The sequence below is a fragment of the Oryctolagus cuniculus genome, chromosome 10, assembly GCF_964237555.1.
Source record: "Oryctolagus cuniculus chromosome 10, mOryCun1.1, whole genome shotgun sequence".
Classification (NCBI taxonomy): Eukaryota; Metazoa; Chordata; class Mammalia; order Lagomorpha; family Leporidae; genus Oryctolagus; species Oryctolagus cuniculus.
The window spans coordinates 52,953,634-52,974,220 of record NC_091441.1 but is presented as its reverse complement, the minus strand read 5'-3'; positions in this window follow the sequence as shown (position 1 = coordinate 52,974,220).

The following is a 20,587-nucleotide window of genomic DNA, read 5'->3' as shown; positions in this document are numbered from 1 at the left end:
GCATCATGGGTGGCAGCTTAATCAGCTACACCACAGTGCTGGCCCCCTGTTGCTGTTCTTTGCATCTCTGTGGTCTTTGGTAAATTAGTCCACCCACTCTCAGTGACCTCACTATACTTAAGGGGAGAGACCCACCAAATTCAAGTCAGTCTGCTTTTACCGATTTCCTATCTTCAAAGAGAAGATGTAGCCTTGGCTGAAGCAGCCTCTCTCAACTTAATGCAATTCCTGGGGACAGACATGGCTATGAGCCATGGGTAAAAAATACCCCCACCTGCCCAAACGTATTTGTGGAGGTCCACAGCCCCCACTCAAGGGACCCAATAACCATGCACGCCCCTCTCTCTATTGCATAATCCAAGATATAAAGCTCAGTGGAGAGACATGACATACTGTTGAATACTAAGTGCAACCTCTTAGCAGCACAATTGTGCATAGTGTCATGAGGCTCAAAAAAGTGAGGAATGGGATTTTAGCAGGAATCACTCACAGAAGGCTTGAGGGATATGCCCTTGAAAAACCCGAGTAAGAGTGCTTCATCCTGTGTGTCACAGACCAGGAGTGCTGAGCAGTAGCAGAGGAGACAGAGCTCCGGGAGGGCTAGGGCAGTCGCGGGGAGTTTGGAGGGCAGCACCCACTCATCCAAATCCTTGCTTGTATTTGTTAACGATGAAAGCCCAGGATCCACTAACCTCTGGGGACTGAACTGGGAATGTGCATGGCATAGGCCCCCAACTATTATGATGCATGCTGAAAGTTTGGGGGGCTGCGATTAGCAGCTTCAACCCATCTTAGTCTTACCCATTCTTTAAAACTCAGGCCAAATCCCGCTCACTTGTGGAGCATTTGTGACAATCAAAACCCTGTATCAAACCCAGATTCTCTGCCATCAAATGGCTCATGATCTAATGGGAGGGCAGGAATGCAAACATATTGTGTGGAGTCAAGATTGACAAGGGCCAATCATAGGAGGTTGGCTTTGCAGCTATGCAGATCTGAGTTGTAATCCACCATCCTGGTAGCAGTGTGCATTGGACAAGATTCAGAATAAAAGCAGAGACTGACTCTTAATAGAAGAAACTCCTCAATTCTTCTTGGGTGTAGGGAAAGAAATACTTGTAGGTCTTCGTAGCCTCACCTGCAGGTACTAAAACATGGATATGAAACATTTAAGACTAAATTGCATAGCCCAGAACCCCTTCTTCCCACTCTCAAAGGTACTTAGCTCCCAGTTATTCTTCCAACTATTCTCTAGTAAACACCTAAAGGAGAAACCTGCAGATGCCCACTGAACATTTAAGACTAAATTGCATAGCCCAGAACCCCTTCTTCCCACTCTCAAAGGTACTTAGCTCCCAGTTATTCTTCCAACTATTCTCTAGTAAACACCTAAAGGAGAAACCTGCAGATGCCCACTGAACATTTAAGACTAAATTGCATAGCCCAGAACCCCTTCTTCCCACTCTCAAAGGTACTTAGCTCCCAGTTATTCTTCCAACTATTCTCTAGTAAACACCTAAAGGAGAAACCTGCAGATGCCCACTGACAGTCTGCCTTGTTCTCACCACGTCCTGCTCCCTTTGATGAGCCCCAGGGCCCATCTGACCTCTTGGCACTGCCACAGTGATGAGCCCAGGTGGTTCTAGAGTGTAGACCTCAGCGGAGCCAAGAAGATCCAGACAGATGCACGGCACAGGGAGAGGGAAAGTGACTGGCTCTGTCTCTGGGTCACTGTCTCCCAGGCCCAAGGAAATTATCACGTCCAGCTGCTCATGAACACTTTGATATTTTGCATCACATCAGAAAAACTCCCCAAAACCATGCTCTTTTAGTTCTCATCCACCTAATCGTGGGGATTAAGAGCCAGTCCAAGGACCGGGTAGGGACTGGAGACTGGATCCATGTTTGTTGTCCTCCTCTTCAGTTAAAATGCATTTCTGGAAGCAACAGTCTCCCTTGATACCATTATTTACCTAGTCTGCTGGCTCCTTGCAGCAACAAGGTTCCATCATGTCCCCATTTCAGCAAAATCTCTATGCCTTACATCTGCTCTGCTAGATGTCCATTGAGGCCCTTTCCCATGAGTCACCCAGATGCTCTGCTGAAGGCTGCCCTCATGGCTCCAACTCCAGTGAACCTGACGTTGCTCCACTTTGTTTTCCTGGTTTCTGTCATCCTAATAATGATTCATGGTATCCTAGGACCAAGTCAGACCTTGTGATACCTGTCCTTTCCCTCTCTCCAGCTGTCAAGGGAGAAACTCCTCCCTATGGTCCAGGAAGTTAGAGCACAGCACCAAAGCCATGGCCATAGTGGAAGGCCACGGGGACCAAGCCCTCCTGAATGAGATCAATGCCCTTAGAAAACAGGCTCAAGGAAGCTCATCCACCCTCTCTTCTAAGTGAGCGCACAGCAAGACAGCACCCAAACAGTGGGCTCTCATCAGACTCCGAGTCTACTGCATCTTCATCTCATTCTTCCCGGACTACAAAAAAGTGAGCAAACGTCCATTCTCGTATGAGCTACCTGGTCCATGGTATTTTGCTCTAGCAGCCCGACTGAGCCAACACAATATCCAAATGTTATTTGCTACCTAAAAAAAAAATGATATTATCATGCCTTACAGGTGAGGATCTCAATGCTAGAGCATTCAAGTGACCTGAGCTTGAGCAGCCTGACCCACTCTACCTTTCACCATAAACTGGGCATCCTACAGGTGCTTGACCTTGAAGAAAGTTTAGAAGGTGGAAACGTGTGTGCTAAGTTTCTGCAGTAACTGGTACAGCAATAGGGTTTATGTATGATTAGGCCCCTAAGGTCATGTAGGAGTTAAAACCTCCAGTCTTATGTTAATGATATTAAGAGTGGAAACCAGGGCCGGTGCTGTGGCTAGCAGGTAAAGAGCCACCTGCAGTGCCAGCATCCCATGGGGGCACTGGTTCAAGTCCCGGCTGCTCCACTTCCGATCCAGCTCTCTGCTATGGCCTGGGAAAGCAGTAGAAGATGGCCCAAGTGCTTGAGCTCCTGCACCCATGTGGGAGACCGAGAAGAAGCTCGTGGCTCTGGATAGGCACAGCTCAGGCCATTGCAACCATCTGAGGGAGTGAACCAGCAGATGGAAGACTTCCCTCTTTCTCCCACTCTTTCTCTCCTTCTCTCGAACTCTGCCTTTCAAATAAATAAATAAAAAAAAAAAAGCAGTGGAAACTTAATCTGAGTATGGTGCTTAGAGGTGGGGACTTTGGAAAGTGATTAGGTTAGATCGGTCCTTGGGAGTGGAGCACCCTTCTGGTGGTTTTACAGGGGGGTAGGGGAGAAAGAGATGCATGCTCCTTTGCTCCTGCTATGATGCCTCTCCCCAAATAAGCTTTTTATTTGAAAGGTAGAGAAGAGAGAGATCCATCAGTCTTCCATGAGGAGAGTCACTCCCCAAATGCCTGCAACAGCTGAGACTGGGCCAGGCTGAACCAGGATGCAGAACTCCATTGAGGTCTCTCACCAGTGGGTGGCAGGGACCCAATACTTAGGTCATCATCTGGTTCCCAGGCACATTAGCAGAAAGCTGAATCAGAAGTAGAATAGCAGGGACTCAAACCAGGCACTCTGATGTGTGATGCAGGAATCCCCAGGGCAGCTTAATCCACTGTATCACAATGTCTACCCCATAAACTTTCCTTTATAAAGCAGAGGAGGGGATGGAAAGTGGCAGACAGAGGCACTGCATTGATGTTTAGGCAGACACAGGACCAGAGAGAGAGCTTCCTAACAGAGCTCTCTGGAATACAAAGCTAGTTACATGAGGTCTAAGCTCACACAGCTAATCAATGGATGAGCCAGGATTAAAACATGCGTCCAAGGATCCCCAGCCAGCAGCTTTCTTCCTGTCATTCTCTCAGGCAGACATTATTACATTGCCCAGTCAGAGCTGACCACATATTGCTGTTTACACAGTGTATCTTGTAAGGCCAGTGTTCCAAAGGGTAAAACACTTACACACCCACCGATGAATGGGAAAGTGTGTAGCAAGAGGCCTGTCTCCCCTGGTTAGTAGACAACCTTATATCTAACTCATAATCAGCACGATTCACTCCACAACTGCACCCTTGCTGAGGGCAGGGAAGGGTTGTCCTCATCACTGTGTTCTCTTTGAGCCAGAATAAGTCCTAGGGTGGGCTTGGTATAAGGCACACATTTCGTCAACCTGATTTAGTCCCCGGAGCCAGCCGTGTAGGACCAGCTGCTGGAGGGGGGTCTGCGGCCAGGTTCCCCTCTTCCCTGTGCATGGGCCTCAACAACAGAACAGGACTTGAGAGATTTGAAGTTAGTAGTTCTGTAGTTGTTCTCACAGTGTCTAGTGTGAAAACTGACCTAAAGAATCACTTGCTGCCTCCTTTCTATCATATCTTGGATTATTCCTTCTGAAGCTTTTGCTGAGGATCTCTGTCTACTCTCCAGAGCAGTGGTGCTTTATTCCTTTTCCTCTCTCTTTCCCGACTTTGGTCTCATTTTCGCTTACCATATATTCCCCTATGTGTATTTTTCTCTCCTCCTTTCCCTTGCCCTTGAGGCAGTTGTAGTCAAGTGATGCGAATGCTGTCCTTGAGGTCAGAGGGCTCGAGTTTCACTCTGGCTCTTCTTGTTGTGTGTCCACAGGGAAGTTGTTCAGCTCTTCAAGCCTTATTTTCTTTATTCACTAAATGGGATGATCCACGTAGGTACCCAATTATACCTTTGTTGCCTGTGGAGTTATTGTGAAATTAAATAAGCCCATATTTGTGAAGCTTTGCTGATACAAGGCACAGTGTGCACATTTAACATCATTATTACTTCCTATTTTTATTCTTCCAGGTGCTTTTCTCAAAGAGTAGGTGTAAGGATACTAAACACACCCAGAGAAAGGACGAAAATTAGAACCTTCACTCGGGAAGATGCTTAGGATCCCAGAGTCTGGCTCCTTCAGAAATTAGGTCAAACTATGCCCTTTGATTTATGTAGCATTTCTTCATTCATTTATTTATACTCAGGAGCACATTGTATCTCACACATTTTAAAATACTCATTTAGTTGCATTCATCATATCCTTTGTGAGATGAGAAAGGTGCTACAATTTAAACGCGCTTTGGCTATCCAAGTCAAGCAGACCTGTAACTCTTCGGTCAACAGATTAATGATTGGTATATTTAGGGTGGAGGCTTGATATATTGAGGGTGTCTGGGAGGTGGCCTGGTGGGAGCTCTGTAGCTCACTGGGGGCACACCCTTGGTAGGCAGCTCTCTTGAGGTGGTTGGTTATGTAAGCTGGACAAGTGTGTACAATTCCTGGCTCACCATGTGATCTTTCCTATATACTCACTCCACCCTCTGACGCCAACATCCTTATCAGATGTCAGATCAATGAGGCCACTTGATCATGGACTATGAACCTCCAAAACTGAATGAAAATAAACTTTCCGCCTTCCGAAGTAGCTCCTCTCAAGTATTTTAGCGGTAGTAACAACAAATGTGACTAGTACAGATGGGATGGGAGGAAGATGGGGGAAAGATGAGGGAGAAGGGAAACAGGGTCATGGATGCTTGCTGCACAAACTAAGGAGGAAAGGGGAGAAAAACCAGCAACCAGGATGGATTTCCAGCCTGCAGTTGGGAGCAAAGGTCCTGGACTCATGAGAAAGGTGACCGAATGATGAGGGATATGGCCATTTGGGCTTGTGGAACAGGCTGGATGTTCAGAAAGAGCTCCAGCCCCCCTCAAGTCTAGACTTAGAAGCCCTAAAGACCAGGTCTTGTTTGAGGTGACCAAGACCAGGTTGTAGAGAAGGCTAGGCCTCCCTCTTCATAGAGTAGAGGCAGTGTCCAGGCTCAGAGCTCACGGTAGCCTTCCCTCTCCTCCATGCACTCCTGGAGGGATTCCCAAAGGTGTTATGCCAGCAGCTCTGACATGTTCACTCCATGAAAGAGGCTAAGTGAGCCAAAGGGTGTTTTCAGTCCAACTTCATACGGGCACAGAGTCGCTGGGCAGCTAAAGGTGACCTAAAGATATGTAAGCACCAGGTGGCCTTGGTGCCTCCATGTATGGTTTATTGAGGGTGGGTGAGGGAGGCAAGTCATTCTGATCTTCTGGGATTCCTTCAGTTCTCATCACTGGAGTTCTGTTGAGATGTGATGTTTATATTCTGCCCCCCACCCCCACCCCATGAGGCCTCTGTAGAAATGAAAGATTATCTTGAAGGGAAAGCACTGAACCCGGGGCTTTCTACTATTGCTTTAAGATGGGTCCCTTTCAAACACATGAACCACAGAGCTGGCGATCACAGGCTCAGGCTATGGAGCACAGACTTCCTATGAGTTCCAACCCAGTACTACCTTTGCAAATCACTGCACCTTGAGTGATCCACTTCACTTTCTGTCTACTTCTAAAGTGAGTGTTGAGGCCAGCACTGTGGCACAGCGGGTTAAACCCCTAGCCTGCAGTGCTGGCATCCCCTATGGGTGCCAGTTTGAGTCCCAGCTGCTCCACTTCCGATACAGCTCTCCTCTATGGCCTGGGAAAGCAGTAGAAGATGGTCCACGTCCTTTGCCCCTGCACCTGCATGGGAAATCCAGAAGAAGTTCCTGGCTTCAGATCAGCTCAGCTCTGGCTATTGCAGTCATTTGGGGAGTGAACCAGCGGAATGGAAGACTTCTCTGTCTCTCTGGCTCTAACTCTCTCTGTAACTGTCTTTCAAATAAATACGTTCTTCAAAAAAAATAAAAATAGAGTCTCAGACCTGTGGTTCTCTGATATCATCTCAGTAGTTACCTCTCCCTCTTTGTGCTAAGGGCCACAGAGCGGAAGAGGACCATCTGCTCTGTCCTATCCCATCAGTGAGACATTGCTATCTCACTCATCTCTGTTGAAGCCTCAAGAAGGAATGCTTTTCACTTAAGGCTTGAGAAAGCCCAGAAGATTGTTAGGTATCATTATATTACTGACTTTTCATTTGCAGTATTCCAGGAGTCTGACTAAAAAGAATTAAGCTGTGCTGCATCATATAGTAGAATTCTACATTTGTATAGAGAGGCAATCATATACATGTTTATATATGAGACACTCATAATCTATATACATGATATCATATAACCTATTTCTCTATTTTAATGATGTATTTATTTGTGTATTGTTGTATTAATGTCTTCATCCTATACCAGATGGCATCCTTCAAGAATGCTAGAACCACATATGTCTCACTTATTCCAAGTCAGCTCTGTTTGGTACAATGCTGAGCATAGCAGGTACTCCTAAGACTTTGTTGGATGAGTGAGATCCACCTATATCCCTAGTACCTAGTCCTGGGCACTCCTCATTGCTGCCATCTCTCTTCTTGCCTGCCCTTGCTTGTACTACAATGGTATGTTATTTTTTAAATCTTTTACTGAGATAGATACAATTCACATATCACAAAATCCGCCCATTTAGAGAGCATAATTCAAGGGTTTTTAGAATATCCAAATGTCTATGCAACCATCATCACTATTTCCAGACTATTTCTGTCACCCCAAAGAGAAACCTGGTGCCCACTAGTGGTCACTCGTGATTCACCCTTCCTCTTTTACCCCAGTAGCCACCAATCTACTTCTGTCTCCACAGATTTGCCTATGTGGGGCATTGCACACAAGTGGTCTGATACAACATGTGCTCTTTTGTGTCAACTGTTTTTTTATAGAGAGAACAATGACTTCAATATTCATCCATTCTTTTTTGATGGCTGAATAATGTTCCATTGTATGGACATAGCACATTTTGTTTATCCAATCATCAGTTTGGGTCATTTCCCCTTTTTCGCCTATTATGTACAATTTACATCCCTCTACAAGCTTTTGTGTGGATATATGTCTTCATTTCTCCCAGATATATCCCTAGAAGTGAGATAGCTGGCTCATTTTTCTCATGAATTCTTGTAGGTGCCTATTCTAATTGTTTCTCCTTTGTGTTTCCCACTAGTTAGAACACTGTGTTTTAGATCACTGTAGACATGAGAATCTCAATTATCACTGAGTGTGCCTCACTGTAGTGCAGAGTAGCTGACTATGAACTAGACACACAGCTTCATTGCATTGTGGGAGTTTCCTTCCAAAGAGAGCCATGGATTGTAACCAGGGTCACCTGAGCACTGAACAGCACTAACAGGGCTTAGCATTTCAATCTCTACCCTTACTGTCCCTTCATTTGTTCCCAGCAAGTCCCCAAAGAACCATCGTAAAGTCAGCTCACTGCAAGGCTCCCTGGTGACACAACTTAGCAGAAAGCCCATGGACCAGCCCGACTCCACAGGATATAGAGATGGGTGCACACCTTTGCCTCACAACCAGGTGATCTGAAAACTTCAAACATTTGTTCTCATCAGCGGAATAAAGGAGGCAATCAGAGGTGGGCTTGTGGGCTGTGCTGACCATCCGAATACTGCTTGGCTGTCAGCAAGTACAATGTTTTGCTGGGGAATGATAATGTCTGATGGCCAGATAAAAGGTTCCAATCAATGAGAGGAAACTTGTCTATGCAATGGAAAACCTTTCACTGTGGCAGATAGAGGCAGAAGTGCAAAGTCAAAGAAAAGAGCAAAAGTTTGTTTGCCAGTTCCCTTTCTAAGCATCAAGACTGGGGGTGTGGATCACATGCATCATGGGGGTTATTACCATTTCAGGGATTGCAGGACCACATCAGTAAAATATGGAGAGAAGCTATTAAGCCGTCTTATCCCTCAACTGGCAGATACGAGCCTCTACCTCCTTCCTCTCCATCCATTCAGTGAGGTCGTTTGTTCTAGTTTAGGCCAGTGCCTATGATGGGGAGTCCTCCTTTTGCAGCAAGTGTCGCCAGTGAGATTGAACAGGAAGTCAGCCAGAGTGGTTTCCTAAGTCAGGGACATGAAGGCGGAAGTGAGGGCGTTTTGGTGTGAAGCTCAACAAGCAGGCAGTACCTGCAGGGGGAGAAGCTGCTGGAATTCGCAGCTTCAAAGGTGCTGTTTGAGGCATCTCACTTATCTTGGAGTCAGTCCCACCCTTGCTTGGTCATAGTTGGAGTAGGTGTCCCTGCTCATGGTTAAGTTTGAAATGTGCCTGGAGGCCCTCCTCACCCTGTCCAGCTTGTGTGTGACTGCCAAAAGCCCACCATTAGCTATTCTTTCCTTTGGGTTAAGATGTTTCCCTATTTAAATGAAAATGTTCCTGGGAAAAAGAATACATTGAACCAGCTCATCATTCACTTCAGTACATACGTGAGGCACCAGATTATTTTCTGGCAGCCATTCCTGAAGGCACATTTTGATGGGACTGGGCGGCAGCAGGATGGCAGAGTGGAGAGAAAAATTCAGCTTGATAGCTGAGGCACCTTCTCTAGAAAGCGTGGGTCTCTGGACCGCAGAGGGAAGTGGTTGGGAAGAGGCCCAAATACTGTGAAGGGCAGGTCCATGCTCACCTTGGACATAATACAGATGCATATCTATTCTGTAGTTGGTTTTCAGCCTCTGCACGTCACATCCACTAATGTCACCTGGCATAAGATATATCTCAAGATGAACTCCTGTACATCCTTCTTCCTGCCCGAGCTGCCCTTTGCCTGGGCAGAACAGGGCACAGACATCAAGACAGCTCTCTATTCCATGTGACTCCGAATGAATTTCCATCTTATCTCATACCCACTGATGGTGCAGCAGGAACCTGGGTCTGCAGACAGCTGGAAGCTGCAGCCAGGCTTTTTAGCCAACTATGTGGCAGGGAGAACACTATGCCGACCACCCACGAGTCATCTGTGTCTTCATCCCCAGAGCCCGGAAAGAGTGCCTTTCCATGGCAGATCCAGGTCATTGAGTTAAGAACCCCAAGATGGAGAATTATCCAGGTGGAACCTTCTAGGCAGAGAACATGAACACTTCCAGCTGTGGTCAGGAAGGAACCCAGTGGTGGCAGAAGGGTCAGAGGGAGGCAATGGTCCCAGCTTTGGAGAGCGAGAGAGGGAGGAAGCCAGGGAATGCGGGGGGTGGGGGGGAGATGATTCCTTTGGAGTTTCCTGAATGAAACACAACACTGCTGACACCTTGATTTTAGCCCAGTGAGACCTGTATTGGATTTCTGACCCATGGGGCTGGAAGGTGATAAATCTATGTTGTCTGAAGCCACTAAGTCTCTGGTTGTTTGTTACAGCAATAGAAAGCAAATCACCCCTAGGAAGATTGAGATGAGTGAATCCATCCCTGCCCTCCACCCTGTCTGTCCTGGTCACTTCTATAGTAAAGTCTCTCTCTCCATCTCCTCCCTTTTTTCCATCCATTCCCATTTAGCTTCAACCCCACCCAAGACATCCATCCAAACATTTCTTACACCACCCATTTGAAATGCCTTTCATTGAATAATAAACACTTCTATTCACATATTGTCTTATTTACAAAGCGCTTCGGTTTTTCATATTTGGAAACTAAGACTTAGAGAAGTAAAGCATCTTACCAAAGGCTACCAAGTAGGAAGTGTCAGAGGTGATGTTCCAGTCCAGAACACAGCCTACTCCAATGCTTCCCAAAGGACTTGCTGTAGGATAATAGCTTCATGGGTTATGAAAAACGTCACAAAGAAGAGGACCTCACAGCCTGTTGTCCGGCTCTAACCTTCTACTTCCTCATTGCTGTCTGCCAAGGCCACACCACCCCTGTGCTCCTAATCCACAGACTTCTCTGGGCTCTGTCACCTGCCATCCTCTCAGGGCTGCTATGTGTATGCAGGGGGTCCATCAGGCTTCTTGTTCCATAATCCTCTCCTCTAGCTGCTTGGTCATCCACCCTCATACTAACCCAGCTATGTAAAACAGCTCTACCTCTGCAATGCCAACCCTTGGTGCTCAGCCCTCTGCCTGGCTCCTTGCTCCATCCGGCTCCCTCCCCTTCTTCACTCAGCATCTACTCTTCCCATAGGCCTCCCATCTCGGATCCTCCCTGCCTTCCAAGTCTATTAGTTACAGCCTGGCTCTCCCAGGTGCGTAGTAGAATTGTCTTACAACCCCAAACTGTAAACCGCAGAAGCTGGGAGAAGGGTCAGATGGACACTGGTGTTAGAACTTTCCCAGGCGGTTCTGATGCACAGCCAGAGTTGACAAACAGTGCGCAAGTGTAGCCTGTACTCTTGGGGGAATCTCCCAATCTCTCTGTAGTTCTACCTCTACTGCTCCCTTGCTTTTTATATGAAATGTGGAGTTACAGAGACCAAGAGACCTTCCATCCACTGGATTACTCCCCAACAGCTGCAATTGCTGGAGCTGGGCCAGGCCAGAGCCAGGAGCCTGGGACTCCATCAGGGTCTCCCATGTAGGTGGTAGGGGCCCAAGCAGCTGGGCCATCTTCTGCTACTTTCCTAGATCTGTTGTCAGGGAAATGGATTGGAAGTGGGGCAGCTAGGACTCAAACTGGTGCCCATATAAGATTCCAGTGTTTAGGCAGTGGCTTAACCCTGTTTTGCCACAATACCAGCCCCTTCCTTGCTTTCTTATTGCAAATCCAACAATTTGCCTTCACCACTGTTATGGTTAGGAACCCTTGGGTTTCAACTAACAGCCAACCAAAGACTGTTTCAGGGAGCATTTCTGATAAAGCTGCATGAATGCAGCCTAGACTCAGGGCCTGGAGCCCTCAAGGAAGCCCAGCACAGTCTCTGTCTTGGTCCCACTTCCTTGTATGCCTTTGAGCCCCTCTCCTTGTTTGCTGCTTGTGATTTCTGCTTCCTGTCCTCATGGTAAGGATGGTTAACAGCCAGAACTCCCTGGTTTATAGTCAGAGAGAAAGGGAAGACTGAGTGGGGGCCTTTTGATCCAGCTCAAAGTTTCTGGAGGAGGGAGTCTGATACACCAGGATTGGATTGGGTTCTCGCTCCAGGACCACAATCATCAGTGGCCATCTAAATGCAACCACATGGCACAGACATAGGTATTCCCCAGCAATTTGACCGCCTACATGATCGGAAGGGGCATCCAGGCTGCTGGAGGGTGGAAGGAGATTAGCACAGCCAAGACAGTAGGGCTGCTGAACAGCATGGAAGGAATTTGCCCAGACAGGAGGAGTGGTCCCTTGCAGTTTGCTTTACAGTATCTGCTGGCTCCTGGATAACATTATATGTTTAGTCATTCTCAGGGTAAACCTTCCCACCGAGCTTCCTGCTTTACAGAAGACATGGAAACCATGGGGCACGAACTCCTTCAACTCCCCTTCCTTCTAGCTGAGAGACGGGTGCACCACATCCCTTTAGTTTCACTTTCCCTGTCCCCTCCGATTCTATCTGTCTGCATGCTTTCCTGAGGTTCTTAGCCCTCCACCTCTAACCCTAACCCTGGCGGTCTCTCCCCAGTACCTCCCTTGACCTCATTCCCTGTCCCCTGTGCTGGCAGACTTCAGCCTTCAGCTGCTAATTTCCTACTCAATCCTCAGTATACTCAGTCTAGCCCTCCTACCACCGATTCCTGGTAACATCTCTGATGAAGGTCACTGGTGACCTAACCACCTACCCCCAGGAGCGATTTCTAGCTGTTATCTGCTGCATTTGACACGATCTCCTAAAGATGGCTCTCATCAGTTTTTCCTGACTTGTGGCCATGTCAGGTCCTCTTCAAATTTCCCCTAAACTTTTATAATAGTGCCCTCTACAGCTTCCCTGGGCTTTCATCTTACCACCTCTTCCTATAGCTGTTAGTTATTTTTCTAGGATAAGATCTGATTAACTACTCTCCCATCTGAAGTCCTTCCAGGGGCAGGCATTTGGTCTAACAGTTAGGATGTCACTCAGACACCAATGTCCCATATAGGAGGGCTGGGTTCAAGTTCTGGCTTGGCTCCCTGTCGCTCCCCGTCTTCGTGGAGGAACGACACAGGACCCTGCGCTGTTCTTTTGTCTGCTCGGCCCTCCCCGGGTTTGCTGCTGGTCCTTCCCGGGTTGGCTACCGACCCTTCCACCTCCGTGGAAGGGCAGTTCCCCCTGCCACATTCCCCACTTCCGCAGGGGAGCGGCATACCGCCGGCCGGCTCTCTCGGGGGCTGCACAGGTGTTCCTCAGGTGTTCCCCTTAGATGTTCCTGGTGCATGTTGTCTCTCTCCTCCTTTATAGTCCTCCTCCGCCAATCCCAACTCGGCTGCCCACACGCCGAGTACGCTGCTCTCCTCCAATCAGGAGCAGGTCCTACAGTTTATTGGTTGAACTGGAGGCAGCTGCGTAGAAGCTGTTTTCTCCTCTCCCAGCGCCATATTGTGGGAGAGCAGATGCATAGAATAAGTCTTAATTCCAGTAACTTAGTCTAGTCCGGGTTGCTCCCCACAGATCCCCATTCCAGCTTCCTATTAACACATACCCCAGAAAATAGCAGGTGATGGCTCAAGTAGTTGGGTTCCCATGACCCATATGGGGGACCTGAACTGAGTTCCTGGTTCCTGACTTTTTATTTATTTATTTATTTGACAGATAGAATTAGATAGTGAGAGAGAGAGAGACAGAGAGAAAGGTCTTCCTTCCGTTGGTTCACTCCCCAAATGGCTGCTACAGCCGGAACTACACCAATCCGAAGCCAGGAGCCAGGTGCTTCCTCCTGATCTCCCATGGGGTGCAGGGGCCCAAGCACTTGGGCCATCCTCCACTGCCTTTCCAGGCCACAGCAGAGAGTTGGACTGTAAGAGGAACAACCGGGACAGAATCCGGCGCCCATATGGGATGCTAGCACTGAAGGCAGAGGATTAACCAAGTGAGAAACAGCGCCAGCCCTGTGCTTCGTGACTTTGACCTTAGCTAGTCCTGGCTCTTCCTGGCATCTGGGGAGTAAACCAGCAGACAGAAGATCTGTGTGTGTGTGTCTCCCCCTTTCAAATGAAATGAATTAATAAATCTTCCAGTGCCTTCCATTGTTCTCCCTAGCTCCCAGGTGGGTTCAAGATCCTAAGCTCAGCCGGCGCCGCGGCTCACTAGGCTAATCCTCCGCCTTGCGGCGCTGGCACACCGAGTTCTAGTCCCGGTCGGGGCGCCGGATTCTGTCCCGGTTGCCCCTCTTCCAGACCATCTCTCTGCTGTGGCCCAGGAGTGCAGTGGAGGATGGCCCAAGTGCTTGGGCCCTGCACCCCATGGGAGACCAGGAGAAGCACCTGGCTCCTGCCTTCGGATCAGCTCAGAGCGCCGGCCGTGGCGGCCATTGGAGGGTGAACCAACGGCAAAGGAAGACCTTTCTCTCTGTCTCTCTCCCTTTCTCTCTGTCTCTCTCTCTCACTGTCCACTCTGCCTGTCCAAAAAAAAAGATCCTAAGCTCAAGACACCAGATCTTTTATGCTATGGCCCCTTCTACCTCAGGCTCCTCCCCATGCCTCTCCCACCTATGCCCACTCATAGCCAGATGCTTGCAACTCCCACACAAGCCACGTTCTTGCTCATATTCTTCCCTCTACCACCCTGCCCAGTATATCCCACTGCCTTCACACCTCAACTCAGCTCCTCTCCCTACTTGGTGAAGCCCTATCCTGACTGCTCCTGGCAGGGCCCATGGCTGTTCTCATCATCATTCCCATATCCCATGTGCTTCTTAGTTGTAGGGCTCCTCATGCTGCATGCTATGATGTCTTTACAAGTCAGCATTTCCCACAAGAATGCAGGCTCCTGGGAGGTGAAGAAGGGGTTCAATGGCACTTGGTCAGTAAATCTGTAATGCACTGTTAAGTGATGGGAGGCCAGTGTTCAGGGCTAAGCTCCTACTCAAGGCCCCAGAAAACCAGACTAAAGTTTAAAATGGAGTCACTCATGCTAAGTTTTCACAAAGGGAATCTCAGTTGTCGTCTGAACTTGAGAAAAATAGCCAAATTTCCCAGAGAAGTCAGTTTTAATCATCAGGATAATAAAGTTCCCTGTATTTTAATCCTTACCAGAAAAGGTACCCTGATGGTAACAAATTAGCTATTTTTCTGTTGTTCCATCTCACTCTCCCCTCATAGCGGGAAATAACCTTGAAATGCCCAGTTTTCTTTCTGTTCTTTGTTTCCACTGTCCCCTTCTCATCCATAAAATCAGCCCCTTCTGGTCAGCTTATTAGAAGGCTTCTTCTATTTTCTGGAGTGAAGTGTTGCCTAGAATCACAAACAAGGGCAATTAAGATACATAAAGATAGTGCTGCCATTTTGGTTTTTGGCGAGAATCATGGGTGAATGGGAAGAAAGTAGCCATGGAGACTGGACTGGAAAGTGAGGTAGTGCTTGTCGACAGGGATGGTCCCACAAGAATGTAGACAACCTTGACCTTGTGCACTGGATCCCCTGACGGACAAATATGTTTAATCTCCTCATCCCTGCTCAGGTAAGCAGCACCTCCACGCTTGCAGCTGCTTCCCCTAATAGCCTTTCTCAAGGTATTACTCAGCTTTTCCTGGGTTCCGCCTCTTCACTTTTCTCCTTAAAATCCGATTTTGAAATGCAAGTTGAGGCATTCAGCCACTGAAAGATCTTCATTGATTTATTTTGCCTTCCTTATTTATTAATGGGACTTCTCCTTGATACTTCTTTGCTCTCTGATGTGTGTGTAAAGGCTCTGCTCCTTCCTTTTAACCTGGGGCATTAGATTTGCACAGGCTCTAGCCTTCCTTCTCTCACCTCCTCCTTTCCACTCGCTGCCACTCTAATTGAAATATTTTTATGTCTCTGCCCACAATCCCTTATCCAGAAAAATTATCAAGTGGTCTCAAACATTCACGTTGACCCTTCGAGAAATCAAACTGCACAGTTCTTAATCCCTGCATATTTGTTCTTTAAAATGGTTTTGGCTCTTGACTAGCACAGGGATTAAGACTGCCAGGGTTCACATCTCAGTTCTATCACTTAGCAATGGTGTGATATTTTTCCAATTTCTTAAGTTCATTCTGCCTTAGTTTCATCTTCTGCAAAAGTGGCCTTCATAATTTTATTCATCAGGTTTTTGTCACTATGACAAAATACTAGAGACAGGTAACTATATAAAGAGAAGAGACAGGGGCTGGGTTGGTACAGAGGGTTAAGCTGCTGCCTGTGATGCCATCATCCCATATGAGCAGCAGTTTAGGTCCCGGCCGTTCTGCTTCCAATCCAGCTCCTTGTGAACGTGCCTGGGAAAGCAGAAGATGGCCCGGGTACTTGGGCCCCTGCACCCAAGTAGGAGACCAGGATGGAGTTCTGGGTTCCCGGCTTCAGCCTGGCATAGGCCCAGCGGTTGTGGCCATTTGCAGGGTAAGCCAGTGGATAAAGATCTCTCTCTCTCTCTCCATTTCTTTTTCTCTTTCTGTCTGTAACTCTATTTCTTTATTTGAAAGGCAGAGGAAGGTTTGTTCAGCTTACAGTTTTGGAGAGTCAAAATCCAAGATCGTGTGTGTGTGTGTGTGTGTGTGTGTGTGTGCTGGTGGGAGGGGGGATATTGGTTTGGCCTCTGGGGAGAGGTAAATGAGGGCACATCATGTGTGACCACCTCTCCCCAAACAGGAAGTCAGATAGGACAGAGGTCTCCTTATTCCTTCTAAGGGCACAACTCCAATGATTTAAGAATCTCCAACCAAATCTCACCTCTCAAAGGTTCTCCCATCCCCTGATAGCTTCACGCTGGGCACAAGCCCTTAACATACTTTGATGATGGTCAGGGGCACCCAAACCAATATCTAGACTGGAGATTAATCTACTTCCTAGAGTTGACCCGGGTGTGTTTACTGAGCGCTATGCCATATTAAGAGTGCCTAGCACAGAACAGCCCTGCGTGTGGGTCAGTTCTTCCTACTGCTTCACCTTCACACCCTCTCTCACCTTCTCCTTTACCTGTTCAGAGCAGATCCTCTGGTTGGTTAGGATCAAACATGCAGGGGTTGGCTGCTCTAAGTGGAAATTATTCAAGGTTCTATGTGTGTAATGACTGGCAAGTGAACGTGATACAAACTAGAGCCAGATGCTGTTTACAACCCTTTGGAATTTTAACAAAAAAGGAATGGAAATGATCTTTAATCAAGTGCTTACAGGGTGAAGCAGTGTGATAGGTGGTTTACACAGTTTATGATATACAATTTTGGCTGGTGCCGAGGCTCAATAGGCTAATCCTCCGCCTGCGGCGCTGGCACACCAGGTTCTAGTCCCGGTTGGGGCACCGGTTCTGTCCCAGTTGCTCCTCTTCCAGTCCAGAACTCTGCTGTGGACTGGGAGTGCAGTAGAGGATGGCCCAAGTGCTTGGGCCCTGCACCTGCATGGGAGACCAGGAGAAGCACCTGGCTTCTGGCTTCGGATCAGCAAGGTGTGCTGGCCACAGCGGCCATTGGGGGGTGAACCAAAGGAAAAAGGAAGACCTTTCTTTCTGTCTCTCTCTCTCACTGTCCACTCTGCCTGTCAAAAAAAGAGAGAGAGAAAAAAATGACATACAATTTCGTCCTTACTGCAAGGTCTGTATGTAAAAATTCTATTTCAGTGCCTTGTAGAGGAAGAAGTTGGAATTCAGTCAGGTTACAGTTCTTGTCTAACATCGCCCAGCAATTAAGTTGCAGAACTAGAATGAGAACCCAGATTGGCCTGGCCACAAAGCCCATGCCCTTAATCATAAAAGTGTTATGATTCTGGGATCTGGCATAAACTAGTTTCAAGCAGAAGGAACTGGAGCCAGGCATACCATTGTTCTGGTGTAAGTGCGAGGTAGGGAGGGTTAAGGCAAATGTGGAACCAGAAGTGAAACTGGGAGCAAGTACTACATTTGCCCCTGAGGGGGTGGGGGCAACTGCAGTTGTGTTTGCTCAGGGAATGTTTGTGGCATGAACACATGAATGTAAAACAGCAGTGAGGGGTGGCTTGGGGCTGAGCTTGCCTGGGGCAGGGCTGTAGGTGGGGCCAAAGGGGGCTCCAGAGTGAGCAGGTGCTTTGATTCAGGCAGGAGCAGGAAGCCCTGGTGGTGGGCTTACAAGAGGCACGAGAGCTGTAGAGTGCAGAGAGGAGATCAGGGGGACCTGCTGGGGGCTGTCTGCGGTTGACCGGCAGCTGGAGCAGGGCTGAGTTCGTTAGGAGTTGGATGAGGCCACACTTCCACTTCCTCCATGATGGCGGGCCTAGGGCAGCTTCCCTGGTGCTCATGTTCTGCCCAGTAGGTCTGGACTGAATGCGGAGGACTTCGCGGCTAACCTGGGCCAACCCGCATGCACAGACGTGTCTGATGGCACCCAGCATTTGGAGGGACTCATTTGAGGCAATGTCAACGTGGAGTAGTGGAGCCTGGTTAGAGGGCTGACTCAGAGCCCTGCAGAAGCCACTCCTGGCTGTGACCTGTCCTCAGAGTGGAGTGGGACACTGGCCTCCAGTCTGCTCCCTGTGGGTCTCTGCTCTACCACCCAACAGGGTTGCCCATTTTTGCCCCAGGTCTTTGTGCTGGCTGTTCTAGCTGCTTAAGACCATCAGCTGTGGTTCCAGGAAGGGCAGCTGTTTTGAATACTCCTAGTCTTAGCTCCAGTATCTCCTCCTCGGTGCCTCATATATAGACACCTGCCTAGCACCAGTCTCACTCATATCACAGCTTATTCTTTCTAGCGTTTGCTATTATCTTCAAGTATCTGGCTTCCTTTTAAAAAGATTTATTCATTTTGAAAGTCAAAGAGAGAGAGAGAGATCTTCCATTTGCTGTTTCACTTGGTAGATGGCTGCAGTAGTCAGGGCTGGGCCAGGCAGAAACCAGGCGCTGGGGGCTTCATCCGGGTCTCCCACCTGGTTAGCAAGGGCCCAAACACTTGGGCCATCTTCTGCTGCTTTCCCCAGTCCATTAGCAGGGAGCTGGATTTGAAGTGGAACATCCAGTGTGCAACATGCTGGCCTGTATCTGGCTTCTTTACATGCTTCCTTTGTTCTTTTCATGTATTTTATTTTTAAGATTTTATTTGACAGAGCTAGAGAAAGAGAGAGAGAGAGTGTGTATGAGATCCTCCATCGGCTGACCCACCCCTTAATGGCTGCAACAGCCAGAGCTGAGTCAGGAGCCTCTTCCAGGCCCCCCAACACAGGAAGCAAGGGCCCAAGCACTTGGGCCATCCTGCCTGCTTTCCCAGGCCATTAGCAGGGAGCTGGATAGGAAGTGGAACAGTCCGGACACAAACTAGTGCCAGTATGGGATGCCAGCACTGCAGGCAGCTGTTTTACCCATCATGCCACAACACCAGCCCCTTCCTCCTGCATTCGAACTCTGTGTTTCTGTGGGAAAAGCTCTGATCTGTTCATTGTTATGGCCCCAGTCTTTAGGGATATGCCCAGCACATAGCAGTTGCTCAAGAATTATCTTTGGAACAAATGAATCCGAGCCTCACTTTTTTTTTTTTTTTTTTTGACAGCAGAGTTAGACAGTGAGAGAGAGAGAGAGAGAGACAAGAGACATAGAGAAAGGTCTTCCTTCCATTGGTTCACCCCCCAAATGGCCGCTATGGCCGGCACACTGCACCAATCCGAAGCCAGGAGTCAGGCGCTTCCTCCTGGTCTCCCATGCAGGTGCAGGGGCCCAAGCACCTGGGTCATGCTCCATTGCCTTCCCGGGCCACAGCAGAGAGCTGGACTGGAAGAGGAGCAACCTGGATTAGAACCCAATGCCCACATGGGATGCCGGTGCCGCAGGCGGAGGATTAACCAAGTGAGTGAGTCACGGCGCCGGCCCCCTGAGCCTCACTCTTTAATTTTTTTTTTTTTTTTTTTTTTTTGACAGGCAGAGTGGACAGTGAGAGAGACAGAGAGAAAGGTCTTCCTTTTGCCGTTGGTTCATCCTCCAATGGCCGCCGCGGCCGGCGCACCGCGCTGATCCGATGGCAGGAGCCTGGTCTCCCATGGGATGCAGGGCCCAAGTAGTTGGACCGTCCTCCACTGCACTCCCTGGCCACAGCAGAGAGCTGGCCTGGAAGAGGGGCAACCGGAACAGAATCCGGCGCCCCGACTGGGACTAGAACCCGGTTTGCCAGTGCCACAAGGTGGAGGATTAGCCTATTGAGTCACGGCGCCGGCCGAGCCTCACTCTTAAACTCAGCTTTACATGAGCAGATTCGGTCTCCGATTAAGATTTCTGTTGTTTCTGATTTCAAATAAAGAATATAAGTATAAAAAATAGAAATTATAAGTTATATTCAAATGTAATTATATTCAGATAAAGAATATAAGTTATAACTATAAACGAATGGAATTTAGTTGAACATAATACCAGGCATAGAGTTGAAGACAGCAGGCATAGATCACAGAAGAGGAAGCCACCCGCATGGTTTTAAAGTTTGACACGGAGAGTAACTGTGAAGGGGAAGAGACACTCACTGAGCCACATTCTTACATAAATTACATTTTCTTATTTCTAGTTAATAAAAAGAAGATCCACCTTGATGCTGGTTTGGGGTTCATCACTCGAAAAGTTCAAAACTGAGAACCAGTAAAAGAAATTTAATCCTGCCTATTCACTTGGAAATGTTTCAATGGAGATTTTCTAGTTTGTGCTTTTTACTGGTGATGGCTCCTGAAGCAGCTTTACTCTTTCTTATTTTAAGGAAACAAATCAACCCAGATAGTGCTCGTCATAGTCATAGTCTTTATCACCGTCTATCGCAA